Source organism: Passer montanus, unplaced genomic scaffold (assembly GCF_014805655.1).
Source record: "Passer montanus isolate IOZ18808 unplaced genomic scaffold, ASM1480565v1 scaffold6, whole genome shotgun sequence".
Classification (NCBI taxonomy): domain Eukaryota; kingdom Metazoa; phylum Chordata; class Aves; order Passeriformes; family Passeridae; genus Passer; species Passer montanus.
Genome location: NW_024371037.1, coordinates 15,009,132 through 15,026,517, shown reverse-complemented (window position 1 = coordinate 15,026,517; position 17,386 = coordinate 15,009,132). Strand labels below are relative to the sequence as shown.

At 41.0% G+C, this 17,386-nt stretch overlaps 1 long non-coding RNA gene across 4 annotated transcripts in view; it reads right to left on the bottom strand.

Annotated features, from left to right (window-relative positions):
- Positions 1–54: 54 nt before the first annotated feature.
- LOC120510697 overlaps positions 55–17,386 on the bottom strand; it is a 40,207-nt gene continuing 22,875 nt past the window's right edge. For all 4 annotated transcript variants that reach the window (XR_005629555.1, XR_005629557.1, XR_005629558.1 and 1 more), the window contains 2 exons: positions 6,064–6,216; positions 55–2,973 (listed from right to left, as the gene is read on the bottom strand). This is a non-coding gene — a long non-coding RNA (uncharacterized LOC120510697). The remainder of the gene's footprint in view (positions 2,974–6,063; positions 6,217–17,386) is intronic.

The following is a 17,386-nucleotide window of genomic DNA, read 5'->3' as shown; positions in this document are numbered from 1 at the left end:
CTGTTTTCATAGCCACACACTTAATCCTATTTTGAAGGAAGCGTATTGAATTGGTGGGTTTGTAAAAGATCTGGTTTTATTCACCAGTGGTTGAAATATACCTGTAACAAGCCCTAACTGCCACCTTTGTAAAAACACATTCCTATGTTTACTACTTACATTATAATAAATTTCAAGATGTTTTCCTCTTGAGAATTCTTAATACACGCCTTGAAGTTTTGTGTTACCATTGTACACCACAAATTTGAATTATTTGCTCAATTGCTGTACCTCATCTTGTCTATGCATACCTCAGCATTCAACAACATCCTGTATGGTTAAGTTATGGGAGGGTGACAGCACTATTGACAATCTCAGTGTATCGTGCTATACAGCTGTGCAAGACAAGGAAAAAAAGGTTCCATTCCATGCTATATTCATGTTTAACTAACAGTCAAATCATGAGTTGGGCTGTGTTGTGGAGTACTCACTAAATATGCTCCCTGCACACACCAAGGGAAATCAGCCAGAGAGGTCATGCTGGCTCCTTAGCAGAGGGAACAAGTGGGAAGGTGCCACTGTCAGATTTGTCACACTTAAACAAACCCAAGCTCATGTAAAATGAGTTTTCATTTTCTGACTCAGAAATCTGCTGAGTAAACAGATTTTACTCAAAAACATGTAGATTCAGAAGGCTGTGAAGTACTCAAAAGTTGTCTGTACTCCTGCCTTCACACAAAATTCTGTTTGTTTGTGTGTCTGTGTGTGTATAAATTGTGTATACTTATAGATTGATTGGAAAGGAATATATGTATTTCATGTCAAATGCTACCTTTCTGAGCAGTATTATCTGCTCACTTGAGTACTGTATCCTTAATATACTGGGAAACACTTCCTTATGAATGCTAAGTCTGGCTTTACATTTTTTAAAGAAAATAGTGCCAATAATATTTGTAGTTTAAGCAGATTAATACAAATAATGTTGCTTTATTACTGAAGAGACCTTTAACATGGACCAGAATGAATAGTAAAACACCACCATACCTCTCTTCCTCTTACTACTACTGAGAGTTGTATGTATGAAATTATAACTCATATTTACTTCAGAGTTAAAACATGTATTGTGACTACAGCTGAGTGTAGAGACATAGGAATTCATGTAGTCCACCCAAAATATACAGATGACCTCAAGAAAAGTAACAGAACTATGGCATAACTCATTGCCTTTTTATGGGAAAAAAAGACATGGGTAGAGGGGCTGTAAAATATTGAGGTTTTGAATTAAAATACACTGGTGACAGTAATATGCAGCTGCTGCACACTCTGGCAGTAAAGGTAGTATTGCTCACTAACTATTAGCACTGCTGGGAATTCTGGTTGTTGGAGTTTCTTATTCATTTTGCAATGTTGACAATAGGTTTGGTGAGGATTTTTATTATTAGACGATCCATGAATGTATAATAAATTAATTTTTTAAGACTACAGATTATTCTTCCTCTGCTTTAGTCTAGCAGAAGAATAATTTTTGCTTGAAAACCAAGCAGAATCAAGGTGGTAGCCTTAACACAGATATTGCTAAAACTTCATTCCCTTTTAAGAGAGAAATTTGTGTATCCATGCATTCACAGATGAGCAAGATGGCAGCCCCTTCATATAATAACCCTTTGCCATTCCCTGTTTTCTATCTATTCATGGAGCTGCATTGATGTCATTGTGTATGGTGAGTGGCTGGTGTTAAAAGTGGGGTTATCTGGGAGTATTGAATGCCTCATTCTTTGGATTAGCTGGGATGCATGGTATGGCAACTAAATATAGTATGGGAGTATATATAGAATATTGCTAACTATAGTATAGGAGCCCACACCACATAGTACCACTATGTACAAATGCTTCCTATCAGTGCAGCTGCAGGTTTTCCCGCTGTTACATACTTGTCTGATGCATACTCACAGCCCAAAATATACTGGCCTACAAAGAGCTCCAGCACCAATGAGCTCATGTGAGAACCATGCCCATGGCCAGCCAGCATTTGCAGCCTGCCTGCTAATGAGGGAGGCACTGCAGTCCCAGACACATGCTCAACACCTATTCCACAAACATCCACCCTGACCTCTCCTTTCCTTCTAGTTAGGCAGCCCTCATTCCCTGCAGCATCAGCTCTGCTCTGTCTCAATGATGCTTGAGGTATAATTTCCTTGTATCAGGAGGCTATTTTAATTAAACTATTATGGTTGTAGGAAATGAATGAGGGGAGTTAAAGAAAAGTAAAAGGTGTGTCTTTAAGGAGGAAAAAAAATCAATGAAAATGTTAGAAATTTTAGTGGCCATAGAGGTATGTCATTAAATGGATGTTTCAAGAATGCCAGAAGTGATATAGAAAAAAAAAAAAGTAGTGAAGTAATGAAGTAATGAATATTTCAGCTCTGGATGTAGTAAGGGGCAGAAAATGGGGAATTCATTAGAGGGCAAAATCATCTCTAGTCCACAAATAATCAAAGGCTCTATTCAATAGCATCTATTTTAAACAAGGGCAGCAGGCCTAGGTAAGTCAGAGTAGCTGGATCTGGTGTTCGTTTTCATTAAAACCTCCTCAATGGCTGACATAATAGTAAATAAGGCTAGTCAGCAGTTACTCACTAAGAGGTCTAGGTGGTGCTATAGATGGAATATTTCCATTCATTTGACTTTAAATTTCAATGGAAGTTTTACTGAAAATGTGCAATTGCAACAACATTCTGGCAGAGCCCTGTCTGTTTTCCATTAACCTGCCTGGCAAAGTGCTGTGGGCTCCAGGGCAGCTTGCAGTTCTTGGCCTCCCTCTCTCCTGGCAATGGGCAAGAGCCAGCCCACTCACACCCAGCATGGACAGTGCTTTGGCTGAGGGTCCAGGGTGAGCTCAGGGTCACAGAGTTTCCTTCTGTGGAGGTCAGCCTTGGTGCTGTAGTAGCCAGACTGTCAATACTTCCATGCCATATTATGTTGTCTAATACCATCCTGGGGAAAAAAAAAAGAGCATGGTTTTAGTTAATTAAATCATCACTTCCTGAAAACACTTAAAATCTTGTGCTGAATCTGGGTGATAAAATCTGTTTTCTTAAGAGTATGAGATATATGAAGCTGAAAGGGATCTCAGGTAGCCTCCTATTCCACACCTGGATCAGAAGGTGTTAGGTTAGTGTTTGAAGCCAACTACATTGGCTCCAGCTGTTCATTTCCAACATTTAATTAAGTCAAAGAAAAAAACTAGATGTGCCAACTGGCTCACAACCATTACAAAGTGTAAGAGATGTTGCTTCCAGCTATGCAGGACACATCATGTATATCTCAGTACCCCCTGGACAAAGAGGTGGTGGGGGCATTCACAGTGCTGCAGAGCTGCTGCCTTCATCGGCACAGCATTAGCACTAACAGGAGTTATGTCCTGTGGAACCTAATCCCCTTGCCCCCCAGGTGAACCAAGTTCTAAACCCAATGCATCCCATAATGATAACTTTGGAAATCAAGATGTCCTAATTTTGCTGCATAAAATGGGCAGGCGACCTTATGCTGTTACTAACAGTGAAACAGAAGGTGTTTATCTCCCAGCAGAAGCAAAACTAAACATAAAAGGATGCTTGCTTGGCTGCAGCTCTCCAGGACACTTTGAAGTGGATGTTTCAAAGCTCCACACACTTGAATGGAAAGTGTCCGCAGCATTCATTCAGCTTTACATGTAGCACGCACCTCTTCTGGCTCATTTATTTTGAGGCTTGGGAAAGTTATCCTGCACTCAGTTCCAGATTGTATACACATAATTTATTACCTGTTTGTTCCCAAAAGAGGATCTGTACCTCCTCTCGGGGGGGAGCTTGCAGATGGCAGGAAGCGATGACTGTGTACCATCAGCATCATCCTCATTTTCACTCTCTGACCTAGGTGGAACTTCTGTCTTTTCTACCACAGACTGCCCCAATCTTGCCATCCTTTCCTTCCAAGATGGCTGAGCTTGGCTTTTTCACTAGCAGCTCAAGCCATTGAGCTAGTTTCCAGATTGCCAGAGTCAGACTAACCCAAAAACCTCCACATCCAGGAGTTAATGCTAGTGCCCATATTAGTATTGACACTTCTCCTTCGAATCCCCACCTTTAACCGGGTCTGTCCTAAGCAAAGTTGGAGGGCTTGGTACAAAAGATTCCTGAAGTTCCCCAGGAAGAAGCAGCTGCTGAGGCAGGCACCTTTTCATATACCTCACCTTATTTACTGTTTCTTATGGGTCACTTGATGGTATTCCCTTGGCTTGTAACACCTCCTGACCTAATATATCACTAGTGGGCAGAAATAGGTGCCCTACTTACATTCTCAAAGCCCCATTTCAGGGGTTAGAAGCCACCTGTTTCCCTCCTTCTGTTACAGAGTGATATAACTTACATCTAGAACTTGCAATGAACAGATATAAATCTTCTGATAGTGCCTGAGCTGTCTTAATTTACCCCTTTGCTCTTAATAATTGTCTTGCACTCTAAATTTCTTCTGACAAACCTTCTGCAAAATGGCAAATAGCCCTTTGTACAATCCAGCCTCAAAGAAAACAAACATAAGGATTACCCCTGCTTTTACACCTATGAGTAACTGGGCAGATGCAAGCTCAACAGAAAATTATTTCCCCATTATTTTCTCCAGGAAATCAGATGCCAAACCCCAAGCTGTTACAGGAAATGTGGTTGTTCCTGGTATTGCTCATTAGGAGTCTGCAAGACACTGAATATTCCTACTAACCTCACCTATATCAAGCTGCATAAATGTTCACACAATTTGTGGCTGAAACAGCTGGCAATTAAAGCAGCTGTGCTCTAGAAGCTATTGGGAAATCAAAGATAAGATTACTCAGAAGACAATTTTCCCTGAAATTGTCTCCAATGTCCAAGACCTCATAGTACTACTACATGAAATACATCGAATTGCATTCAGACTAGCACATTCCTGATGGAGTGACTCAGGCAACCTAGTCTGGCATGACTCATTTTCATGCATGCAGCCATATACATGGTCAAAGCCATTTGATTAAATGGGAATATTCTACCTGGCTTCAGGTACAGAAGAAAGAGAAGGACAAGTTCAGTATTTCAGTTAAAGAAAAAAAAAGGTATCACAGTTATCCTCTAGATGGGACTGAAACTGTTTGCCTCCCATAGACACTGTGCCACCAGCAACAATGGGATCAACCCTTAACTTCAGAAATTGGGAGCATACAATTAGCACCACCTCAATCTTTACTCCAGTCACTCTGAAGCATAACCACCACCAGGAGTAAGATATTTATGCAGCAGAGGGAAGATTTGCTAAAACACTGGAGTCAACTAAGTCCCACAGTCCTCAGTCAACAATTTCCAGATTCAATGCCAGATCAGAGAAAGACCTCATAGCAGTGTGCACATGTGAAAAGGTTTTTTGTAATACTTAGAACAGCCTGATAGAATATTTTGATTGGTTATTGCTGCAAACATCACAAAGCAAATCACTATAATAAGAATAAGAAATGTCTCCTACAGTCAAACTGGACTAGTTCCCTGACAAAGATTTTTTTCAATTCCACGTTTAGTTTTTCCATTAACCATATACCTCACCATCATTGAATAATATAAACTAAGCTAGTGTATGGGTACAAGCAACAAACTGTAAATCCCAGGAGCAGAGGCCCTGCAAGAATTTCTGAGTATTGCTTTCTGGAACCATGAAGCCAGGAACAGCATTTTCTGTTCTTTAATCAGCAGTTAGTAATAAAGGCAATTCTTTTGCCCTGTTAGTCTCAAAAAAAAAAAAAAACCCAACTCACAACAGATACAAAACTGTTCTCCTTCAGTTGGAGTGCAGAAGGCGAGGAAGTAGGGAAATATTAACTTTTCTACAACATCTGCTAAAATATCACCCATGTGTTTCACTTTTCTCATTCCTGAACACAGAAATACTTTGTTCATGACAATTCTCATGCAAAGAGATGACCTGAAAAGCACCGATGTGCAAATGAATTCATCAGAATGATTGCTGCTGCTTTGAGGAGACTTGCAAGCTGTAACAGATAATACACATTGCTATAGCAACACTTACACAAATATATATTTTCAGAAAGGTCCAATCCCCGAGGGACTCATTCAAGTCTTCATGAAAAGTTTCAGCTTGCCAGTGAGAGAGCAGACACAATCCCATGAGATGGAGGCAGCCAACACACCATGGATTGTATGAATTACTGGTCACTTGGGGCTGAAACAAGTGATGGGAAATAGTTTGTGAGAAATCCAACATTCAACTGAAACCCTCCGGAACTGAGGAAAACAAAAGTACTCATAAAAATACATCATCTTCCTGTGACAAGGCCTATCAGTTAGGAAACATGGAGTTAAACTGTTTGCCCTGAAGAGTTAGATAATCTCTGCTAAGGTATGCAGACTTGATGCAACATACATCTATCATTGGCTGGCATGATGTTGCTCCATTAAAAGCAAGTCAAAAGATTCACATGCACCCAAAGAAAAGTGGCAACCAAAACAGTGAGGAACATATTCTACATATTCCTGGAAGAATTTTCCCTTCTTCTGTTTTAAGGATCCTCACGTATAAACTTGTAATGGAAAACAACTAGGCACACACTAAGCATGTGGTTTATTCATAGAGTCTGTCACTTCTGTATAAAATATCAATTACAGCATAAACTGCTGAGATTTCTTCTGGGGTGTCACTGTTTTCTGATTTTCATTGAAACCATGAACACAAAATGTGATATGCCAAGCATGTGACATACTGAACCAAATGTGCAATATTTCTAACATGTGGGTTAAAATCACCTTATATTTACATTTACTCTGCACACAGATACTTGAGTTGAGTTGAATGTGAAATGATACATTTTGATTCAGTTTCCATTGATCTACTGATAAAATGGACATGTCCTTTGAAAGCATTCTGCTTAATTACATCCAAAGTTCTTATAGATTTTAAGCTAAATGAGATAAATCCCAGTCAGAAATGAAATGTGTAAAGTTGTAGAAGTAGTAGTAGTAGTAGTAGACGAAATTTTGTCCCATCTTTAAGAAAACATTTAGCAGTTTCCCTCCATCATATTTGTCCATAATTACAGTCTTACATGTGATAGGCAGAAAGAAGGAAGGCAGGGGTGAAACACAATAGCAAAAAAAATCAAGAATCCAGTCCTGAGCTTTATGCAATATAAGGAATTGTATTTTGCCTTTTCTTTTACAGTGTCTGTCATCATACTGATGAGCCTCAGCCTAAAACAATGACATTTTTAAGACTAGCTTATGTGGGTAGCTATTCTAGCTACAAAGTTGTGCATTGGAGGACACACAATTGGAGGAAGCTGTAGCCATGTGTCCAGCATATTGTTGACACAAGGCAAGATGTCTTTGTTTACCAGACACTGATTAGATCTTTTTTCGTGTTAAATGCCCTTTCCTAACTGACACTGCTCACTGGCATGCTTCCATGCTAGAGCCAGCAACAGCCTTTAGTCAAAGGAATCAGAAACAGCCGGACACTTGCCCTGACTGGTGCCTGTGGATAATTCTGCTGACACTTCTGCTTGGAGAAAGCATGCAGCCACATATCTCTGACAAGAGTTTTCAGCATTAGCAAAATCTTATAAACTGCTAACAGTCAGACACTAAATCTTTCCAGAAGAAGGAAGAGAAGTGGACCTAGTGACAGCAGACACAGCTGCTTGCTGGCCATCAGGATCACCTTCCCTAGCCCTGCACCCAGCAGGGGTGCCCAGGCATCCTCTCCAGGACTTGCCAGAGCAAGAATCCAGCAGGCAGATCGTGCTCTGAAACCTTGGATGAGCACTCACACCTCCCTTCCAATGACTCTGCCATGGGACATCACCTCCAGCAAAGAGCAGTAATATGGCAGAAGACAAGTGTTATTTCAAAGTGCTGAAGTCCTTTTCCAGTGAAGACATGCTTACCTGTCATCATATGTAAGGTCACTGAAGGCAGCTGTCTGGTATCCTTTAACTTCCAGGTTATGAGTAAAACAAACCAATTGATACCTGTTCTCTGAGTTAATCTGTCTATTGCAACCAACAAAATTGCTTCTGCTTGCATTTTATCAGGAAAGAAAATTTCTGTATGAGGAAAGAAAATTTCTCTGACATTTCTGGCAATGTTAAATAGCTCTGCACTCAGTAACCCACAATGTGCATAAGAAAAATGTGTATTTTAGAATAATCTCTACATTGCTGTTTCCCTATTGTTCACACTTGTGTAAAGAGTACAACAGGTTCTTGAGTTCCTGCAAAGCATGACCTACTAATCCTCACAACTACCACTAACTAGCTGAGGAAGCTTTTCTGCCGTACCCACCCCTGTCTTTTAAAAAATCACTCTCAAAATGATTGAATAAGAGCTGAGTATGGAGACAGATCATACACAGTCACTATTTGCTCTATGCCACCATGCAGAGAGTAGTGGTGTGCTGCCTGCCCAAATTTTTGACTCATGTTTTGAGGAAGCCACCACGAGCTGTTGCATGCAGAATAATTTCACATGATTCCTGAGGTATTAGGCAGTCAGCAGAGGTGGGGATGCAGAATAAACCTGACTTTAAAATGACAAATTTCCCAGAATATATTTTAGATGGGGAAATGCCAGGCAAGTTCCTAGGTTGATATGCTCTTGAACTGGGAGAGAGAAGATGCATCTGTCTTGACTCCACAGAGGGAAGACAGATTTTATCTCATTGATTTCAAGAAAAAGTAAATAAGGTAGAACAACTTTAGATGGTATTTATAGGTAGGAAAAAAAAAAACATAACTGGTGCGGTCCATAAGTACAAAGTTTCAGTCATTAAATTTTAATTACTGCTGCCATGAGTAGTAAGAAAGATAACAGAGCATGAAGTAATCACATTCAAGTGTACAAAAATCCTGTCTTTGCCTTTACTGGGAAAATGGCAGCACTGTGTTGGCCGGAAAAAGAAGTTTTGCAAATAGTATTGAACCGCTAAGGAGTCAAGGCTAGATTCATCACAGAACCTAAAATGCTGGGAGAAATAATTCAAGACCTTAGCAGGATCATCTCATTTGTTCCACAGGAAAGAGGATTCACTCAGTCACCTCTGAGACTTTTCCTGAGGTACATCAAGGGTTACTTTGGAGGGGATTCTAAGAGACATGCAGATGGGGCAGCAGAAGAAGGGATCCCTGAGCAGTTCAACCCTTGATGATTACCCGGGGCACCAGGCCAGTGCTGCAGCTCCTGGTGCTGGAGCTCACACTGATACCAGCACTTGAAAAAGTAAAGCTCTGTAAGGTACGGTCAGGCTGAGGAGAAGAAAAGCTCTGCAACATGATCTGCTCCATCTGCTCTCCTCACCAGCCAGCAATTTAATCCCTCTGCAGATAACACCTCACAGGACAGAAAGAACAAAGCTGTCTCCACTCAGGTGGTGTTGCTCTATGCAATACCACATAGATCATGTCCATATGGGCAAATTTACTTTCAGCTCAGACTAAGATGACTATGTCCATTCTGCCTCCAGCCCATGCTCTCTGAATTGACCCTATTTTGGTCTGCAGAGGAGTTAATTAGCACAGGGAAAATCAGCTGAGGAGTGTATGAATAATTAAGGATGCCTGTCAGAGTTTATACTCCAGTCCTAATATTTTTAGTATGGTTGAGGCACCCAAATCAGTTTTATTTGTTTTGAGCACAGGTCTGTTCCCACTGAGCCAGCTGGAAGCACCATGTCCACAGCCTCAGAGCACAGCACCAGGAGCTGGTACACTGAGCAGTCTCCATGCCTGACTCCCTCCTGCTTCCTGCTCCAGGAGCTCAGGAGCAATGACCCTGACCCCACCTCAGCTAGTTTCCAGCACCCACAGGACAACACACAGGGAAGACCTCCCTGAACTATTTCACCTGGCAGCATCATGCAGAAATTCAAGCTGGCTTTTTGCAGAGCTGCCTTGGGAAGCCATGGTATCTGTATGACTCAGATATTTCATCCCCACTTTCCCCTGGATAATTAGAGCTGACAGACATAACAGCAGTAAGAAAATATGCAAAAGCTTTGGCTACAGACTATCATCGAGGAAAGCACAGATAATAACAGGAAAAAAATTAATTTGCACTTTTAGCTTCCATTGCAGGACTTTTGTTTGGTACAGTTTCTGTGTATTTCACATGAATATTAAATGATGTAGGGCCTTATCCTGCAGCTTTTATGCATTCATTTATTTTGAGTTCCTGCTTATGCAAGAAGGTGTGTACCTGCAAGACTAAGGTCTAAGTGATCATTTCCATCTCCTTCTTTGCACATTATTGATCTCTCTGTACTTTTGCCTTATTTCCCCTGGCAAAGCCTTTCAAAGTCAAAGGAAATGAAACAATACTTCCCTCTACTGGGAGACCCCGGAATTCTGGAAATTAGTGTGAAGTGTTAAATTTTTCTGAGCTATTTTTGCTGGGTTGAGGGACAGGCCACAAGCAAAGACAGAGAAGAGGTAGAATTTTTTTTTGTTTTGTTCTTATCTCTGGATTAAAGCTTTGGGGAGTTCTTTATAACTCACTCTTTTTCCTGCAAGTTTTAGTCAAAGTGCCAGGTTTATTTTAATTATCAACACACCTATGAAAATCCTTGTGCCACTCAGGCAATATACTAAGAGATTTTAAGTCTTGCTGTGCAATTTTCTGGATCTGTTGCATAGTTCTTAGATTTTCTCAGGCTGCAATTGCATGGCCTATTCTAGGACTCCAGTGTCAGTTTTGGGGAAAAAAAAACAATCACCATCAATGAACATCTTTGAAACTCCCTTCGGGGGTATGATTCAACAGCAAGTCTCTAGGGGACATGGAAAATTTCACTCGTGGTTTATAGATCTTTCTGAGAAGGCTGTTCCACAAGGCTGGAAAGGGTGATTCCCACTGGAGTCATGGGAGCCCTGAGATTTCCAGCTTTTTTTATAAATCAGGATCAAGTAAAGCAAGGTCAAACACCAGCTGTCTCATTCCTGATTTTCAGGCATCATCTACTGGCAGCTGTCCATAAGCTTTTCTATACATAGAGAGATTTCTACTGGTTGTGGAGGCCACAGGGAAATTTGATAATAGGGGAGATTTATACCAAGCAATTCCCAGATACCTCTGTTACTAGTTTTCTCTGTCAGGTTGCCTTCCAGCCTCTGTCAGGGTTCTGCACAATGCTTATGTTACCTTCCATAGTTTCTGATTGTTCATAACCGTAATTAAATTAAGGCCATGAACGTACATTTGTTCAACAGCCTTAACATCTACAAATCTGTCTTCAAATGAAATCCAAAGCATCCTGGATTGCTCTTTAACTGACTAAGTATCATTATCTAACACCTCTTTAACTAATGAGGTAACAGGTGAGGTATTTCAGCTGCTAGTAAAAGTTACCATTTCTGGGCTGAAACACAGAACTACACAACAGCAAAACTACAGGCACGAAAACAGCCACAAAACAAATTTTTCAACTGAGAACAGGAAGAATTATAGGTAAGACCTCCATGGTCAGACACTGAGACCATCTTTGGTTTGCATCCAGCTCAGCTGAAGCAAAGCTTTTACCTATTCAGTAGTAGTTGCTCAAGGATGGCAGCTCTAATCCGGAGTTTGCATTTTGCCAGTCCTCTGGAATAAACAACTGATGCTTTGGAAAAATCACAGTGGCATCCCTCAGGGGCTACAAGAGGTCAGACTGCCCTTTTCTGCTTCCTAAGACCCACTTGAATCACAGGTTTAGCACGCTGGCTAAAAAAAAACACCAAAAGATAATAATACAACTTGATTCATGGGCTTGACATGCTCAGCTGGGGACTCTTGCCCCACTTTTTGTTCAGTTAGTCAGTTCCTCTTTTTCACATGGAACCTCAGATACTGTGTTTCTTTCCTGTGTCCAGGAACATACTTGCCCTAAATCTGAAAAGGAAGGAAAATGTACTGCTGCTAAAAATGACCATGCCGTCACAGCAGGCAGGTCATGAGCTCTGTGCGCCAGCAGCTAAGCAGTCATGCTCAGCTAGCTCCATTTGATGAAATCAGGTTGCATGTATGAGTAACTACTTATTCAGCCTCATATTGAATTCAAGATCTGGTCATTTTAAGGCAGAATCAGAAATCAGAAGACCATAACGGATCACAAGGCCTAAGTCACATTGTAGGAAAGGACTTTCTGTTCTTAATTATTCAGAGCAGTGGGACCTCAAGACTTGGCATCTCACATTGAGGGGAAAAAATGGTCCTTTTATTTGGTAGGAAAACAGCACAGCAACCTCCCAGAAACAACATAGCTGGAAAGAATAGAGCTGGGAGATTTCCTTTTAGGGCAAATCTCTCAACCATTCACTGATTTATTATTAACATTTGTACTGCTGCTGTGCTAAAAGGTCCTGGCTGGCTTGGGCTCTGCTAGGCTGAGTACCATGCTGATGGCTTTATCTGCAACATGAGGCTGAAGTTCAGCCTGTAGCCCTAAGACAAAGATCAATGATACTTCACACAGCTGAAGGGTGACCTGCTTGTCCTTTAAGCCAGAAAATTGTGGCAGAGGAGATGTTCCCAGGTGAGGGCTGTCCTTGCAGGTAGAGTGGTCTCTACTGCCTAAACACTCTTCATTTTGAAATTGTGACCAAATTTGAGCAAAAAAAATGAAAGTTCCAGCCTCTGCAGACTTTCACATCTGATTTTTCAGACCTGTATTCCTTTCTACTGAACACAGAGGCCCATCATTCCTCATTATGAACAGGCATTTGCAAAATGGGGGGGAATTTAAACCAGGTTTATGAGATACACCTAAATGAGGCAGCAACTGCTTTTAAAAGGTCTGATAATAGCCCACTGCATTTGCAGCACTGGTCTCACACTGGCTTTGCTCACTGTGGGTAACAAAGTTGTAAATTCAACCATTGCAACATGTTTGATTCAATGATCTAAGAGATCTTTTCCAACCTTAATGATTTTGTGATGATTTGGGGTTTTTAGTGACTCTTTCTTCCCGCCTTTGCTCTGGATATGGCTGACTGCTGTTTGGTTTGCACTCCATTATAGACTCCAGATCCCCATGGATTTGCTTTGTTACAGCTTAAATGCCTGCATCTTGTTTGTAATCCTATATCTGATTTCACTTCACTATACACAGAATTTCTTACCTGATGATCTTAGAGACCTTTTACAACCTTAACAATTCTATGATTCTGTAAATCAGTCAGCTGAAGTTTAATACTGACATTTCCCCAATAGATTTTATTTGGAATTCTCCTACTCTCCTCAGTAAACCCCATCCATCTTAGACTTGGACCTTGCATTTCTCCACTAGCTCATGATAAAATTCATCAGTCCCTACTAAACCAACTAATTTATCAAAATGTTTGCTGTTCTAGTGCATGTGCAAAGCCCCTCATGGGTAAAATTATGTTGGAACCAGAAATCTGGGAGTAAAAAAACCTAATGTGGATTATTTCTGACCTGTCTTATTCTTGTAGACCGGACAAAGGAAAGAAAACAGGTGTTGTTTTGACACATGGGACATATTTCTTTCTAGGACAACAAAAAGTCTTCAGACATAGACAAAATATTTTATATCTGGTGATTTTAAACTTGGATAATCTGGCTACACAAACGTTGATGAACTAGGAGCACATCTTTTTTGCTGGGTCTATTACAGTTCACCCGTTCAGTCTTCCTCAGTGAGAAGTTAATCAGCATGCTTCTTCCTCTACTTTAAATGTGTTTCTAGAATTTTTATGTAATCTCTAAATGGTCACTCATTTTGCCCTTATGTTCTCCTTCCTCTCTTATTTGATCCTGATTGCTATGTACCCTCTCCTCATGTCAACAAAGACTAGAGGTCTCCCTAAATTCTTGTGGAAATAAAAAAATCAAGCCCTGGGGTAAAGATTTCTGGTGCTGGAGTCTCTACCACTGCCATAACTAAGCAGTTCCAACTGCCTGCCTCATGGCAAATAAGTAAATGGTGTCTTGATTTAAGTGTCCCACAATCCAATAACAGTACCAGGAGGAGAGGCCAGCCACCTTGTTGGCCCAGCATCCACGTGTCTCTTCAGCACCACCACCTCTGAAATCTAGTTCTTTCCAATGTGATTCTTTGGCTGTATCTCTACATTTGAAACTGAACAACCTACCAAACACTATTGATTGGAACATTATGCTATCATATTACTTTCAATAGCACTCTACTCCAACCCAAAATAGCATTTGCCTTTGATCCTCTGTACCAGATGTTTTCACTGAGCTATCCAAAATGACTTCTGATTTCCTTAGTGACTAAAAATCCTTTCCAGCCCAAATTACTCTTTCCACATGCACAAGCAGTATTTAATATGATATTGTATCATTGTGTTGGGTAGCTGAGTTCGGTCCGTCTGACTAGTGAGTCACACTATTTTTATTAAACTAGAAAAACCATTATGTGCAACATTACTATCTGATTTTCTTCACTCCCTCTTCCACCAGCTTATGAAGACAAATAGTTTTAAACCATTATTAAAGATCTATGTGTTATCCAGTCAGATCCTTCTGGTTTTTTAACCAGTTACTTGATCAGGCCTGACCTTCATCCCCTTGTTTACTTTATAGCTAATTGTCAAATCCCTATTCAAAAGAAAATATATGCACTTTCCTATATCACCTTGTCTCTCCAAGAAGAAAGGTGACACCACACTAGTACAGCAGCATGAAAACTTCCTATTTCTTCCAAGGCATCAAATTATGGTGCATCTCCTCTAGGATACGGGGCGGGGGGTGTCAGGGGCGGGGTGGTGGGGGGGGAAAGAGGTGCTTAGAAAGATAAAAACATACAGGACCATTAATTTGCCTTACAGAATAACTCTTCAGAACATAAATGCAATTTTTTTAGGTAATCTGAAGCAAAATGTCAAATTAAAACCATGGTCCATCAGTGCTATTCATGTGCAGGTGCCTCAATTCACTGAGAATCTCTCACAATGGATTCACTGGAAAATTCCTTGACAGCTTTTGAACTCTGGTCCAACAACAAAAGAATTTGGGCACATAAAAGTGGGATCTAGACTCTCCAGTCACAAAACACATTTCTTCACATCCCCGCTGAGCTTTCACATACCCTGCTATGCACAAAGTGAGTGGGAGTGAGAGCTGGCCAGAGAACTGCTACTCAGCTGTTCTTTGCAGGTTCATGGGGACAGCTTTGCTGACATTCATGACCAGCATTGCTGGTTGAGTGGTAACAAGGAGTAGATGGTGGAGATGCATGAGGGCATAAAGACATGCTGAAAGCCACAGCCTGAAGTTTCAGAAATCACATTATTTTTCATATATTTTCACAACTCAGATTGGACTGATAGGATAAAAATACTGTTAGCCTGGGTTCCCATGGAAATGAAGATTAAGTAATTTCTCTTTCTCTCTCCATCACCTCTTCCTGCAGTTTTCTGGACCAATTTTTGGCTTGTTTCAATGCAATCTGACATGACCTCCCAGTCTTCAAATAATCAATGTTTTTAAGATTTGCATGAAAATCAGCATCTATAGAGAGAAGATACTCATATCTTCACCAGAGGAAAATCACTAAACCAAGCATTTTTCCTCTGGCCCATTTGGCTATTTGGCCATGTCTCCAGACAGACAGACAATGTCTTACCTCTTGCCTAGCCAGCACTTAGGTGAAAGAGCAGGAAGCTATAGAGGGGTTTAAAGAACATGCTGGGAAAGGCAAAGATTGATAAGAGTTACAAGGAATATTATTTCTGCAGAGACAGAGGAGCAGCCTGGTTCAGTTAGTACAGAGGCAGATGTTCCCAGTTCCCCTGGGCTTCCATGTACAGCAGCAAATAGGAGCATCTGAGTCAAAATACCTCCAGTGGAGCCCTAAAGCAGTCTCACTGCCTTCTCCTAGTGTGAGCCCTGCCTTTTCCATCCATTCTTGGAGCATAGGTAATGCAATGAACACCCTCTGAACAAGGAGCAGGCTTTTAGTGGCATGGGCAAAGCTGTGGTTTGCCATGCTCTGTTTGAAGGACTGGAAGTGGATATTCCTTGCAAGGGAGAAACACAGAGGGATGATGTGGTGTAGAAGGGTCAGACTGTTCACTTCTACAGCCCACTGTGACAGGGAGGTGATGATTGTTGCACTGGCAATGGCTAGACATGAACTCAGAATCTGTCACAACGTACCTCTAAGTGGCAGAAGGCAGCAAACCTGTGTTTACACAGCTGTGGCTTGGTCCAAGCTGGTGGTAAGACCAGAGGTGTTTTATCATCTCAGGTAAACCATCTGCCATTCTCAGCAGATCCTCTGTCTGCCTCACCAGGGTAAAGAGCCAGGCTCTGGGTTTCTCCCAGTGTACAGCAGCTGCTGATTCCCTTCTAGATGGATCCCAAGAGCAGCCTTTAATTTTGAAGTCCTTAAGCCTGTTTTCCAAAGTGGTTCTGCCTTGCAAGGGAATTTCACTGAGACCAGAGAGTGAGGATGTCCCGGGGGCCTTAGGAGGTTCTCAACACTTAGTAAGTCTGGGACAAGGTTTGGGTTCCTGTACAACCTCCAAGAACTGCCTCAGCATTTTATCCAAACAATGCTGATTATTAAAGAAAAAAGTATGTTGGACATGTTCAAACCAGTTTTTCTGATGCAAAACATTGTGCAAACAAAAGTAGAAATAAGGTCATTTTACAGTCTTGATTTGTCCCAATACAATGAATAAAACCAGCCAACCAGTGCCATCTGAAAAGCCTCAGACATTTTATAGAGTCTTCTTTGCCCTTCAGCCACAGAAAAAAATAAAGGAGGGGGAAGGAGGAGGGAGGGGAGGGGAAGAAAAAGTCTTTTCTGCATCTGTTTAAGGAAAATACTAGACAGTGCTCAATTTCATATTTGAGGGGGGATGATTATGGTCAAAGATTTGATGTGTGGTTTTACAGCACAGAAAGATATTCTGGGGCATTTTGCAGCCACTAAAAACGTTGTGTTCTGATGTGGATAAACACTCCATTATCTGAGAAGCTGATTCATTATTCCTCAGTGGTAGTGTCATGACATATTTTTAATTGTGAGCTTGTGGTGATAACAACTAAAAGTGCATCATCTTTTCCAGGAAGCTCGCCTAATGCAGAGATCCATTTGATCTGATTTCTCTATCGACTTGTGCTGCATGCCAAAATAACAAGTCATGCCTTCATGTCACCACTAGAAATGAGCTTAGCCAGAGTCCATCTCCAGACAGAAAACATACCCAGAGTCTGGAGGGATTTGAAATCACTAAACCATAGATCAGGAAATAGCTTCCAACAGTAGAGAGCAGAAGAATTTGGTAGGATGGGAATAGAGGCTGGGGAAAACCAAAAAGCTAGAAATTGCTGTAAAATTTTGGGGATCAATGAAAACATCTTAAATGCAATTT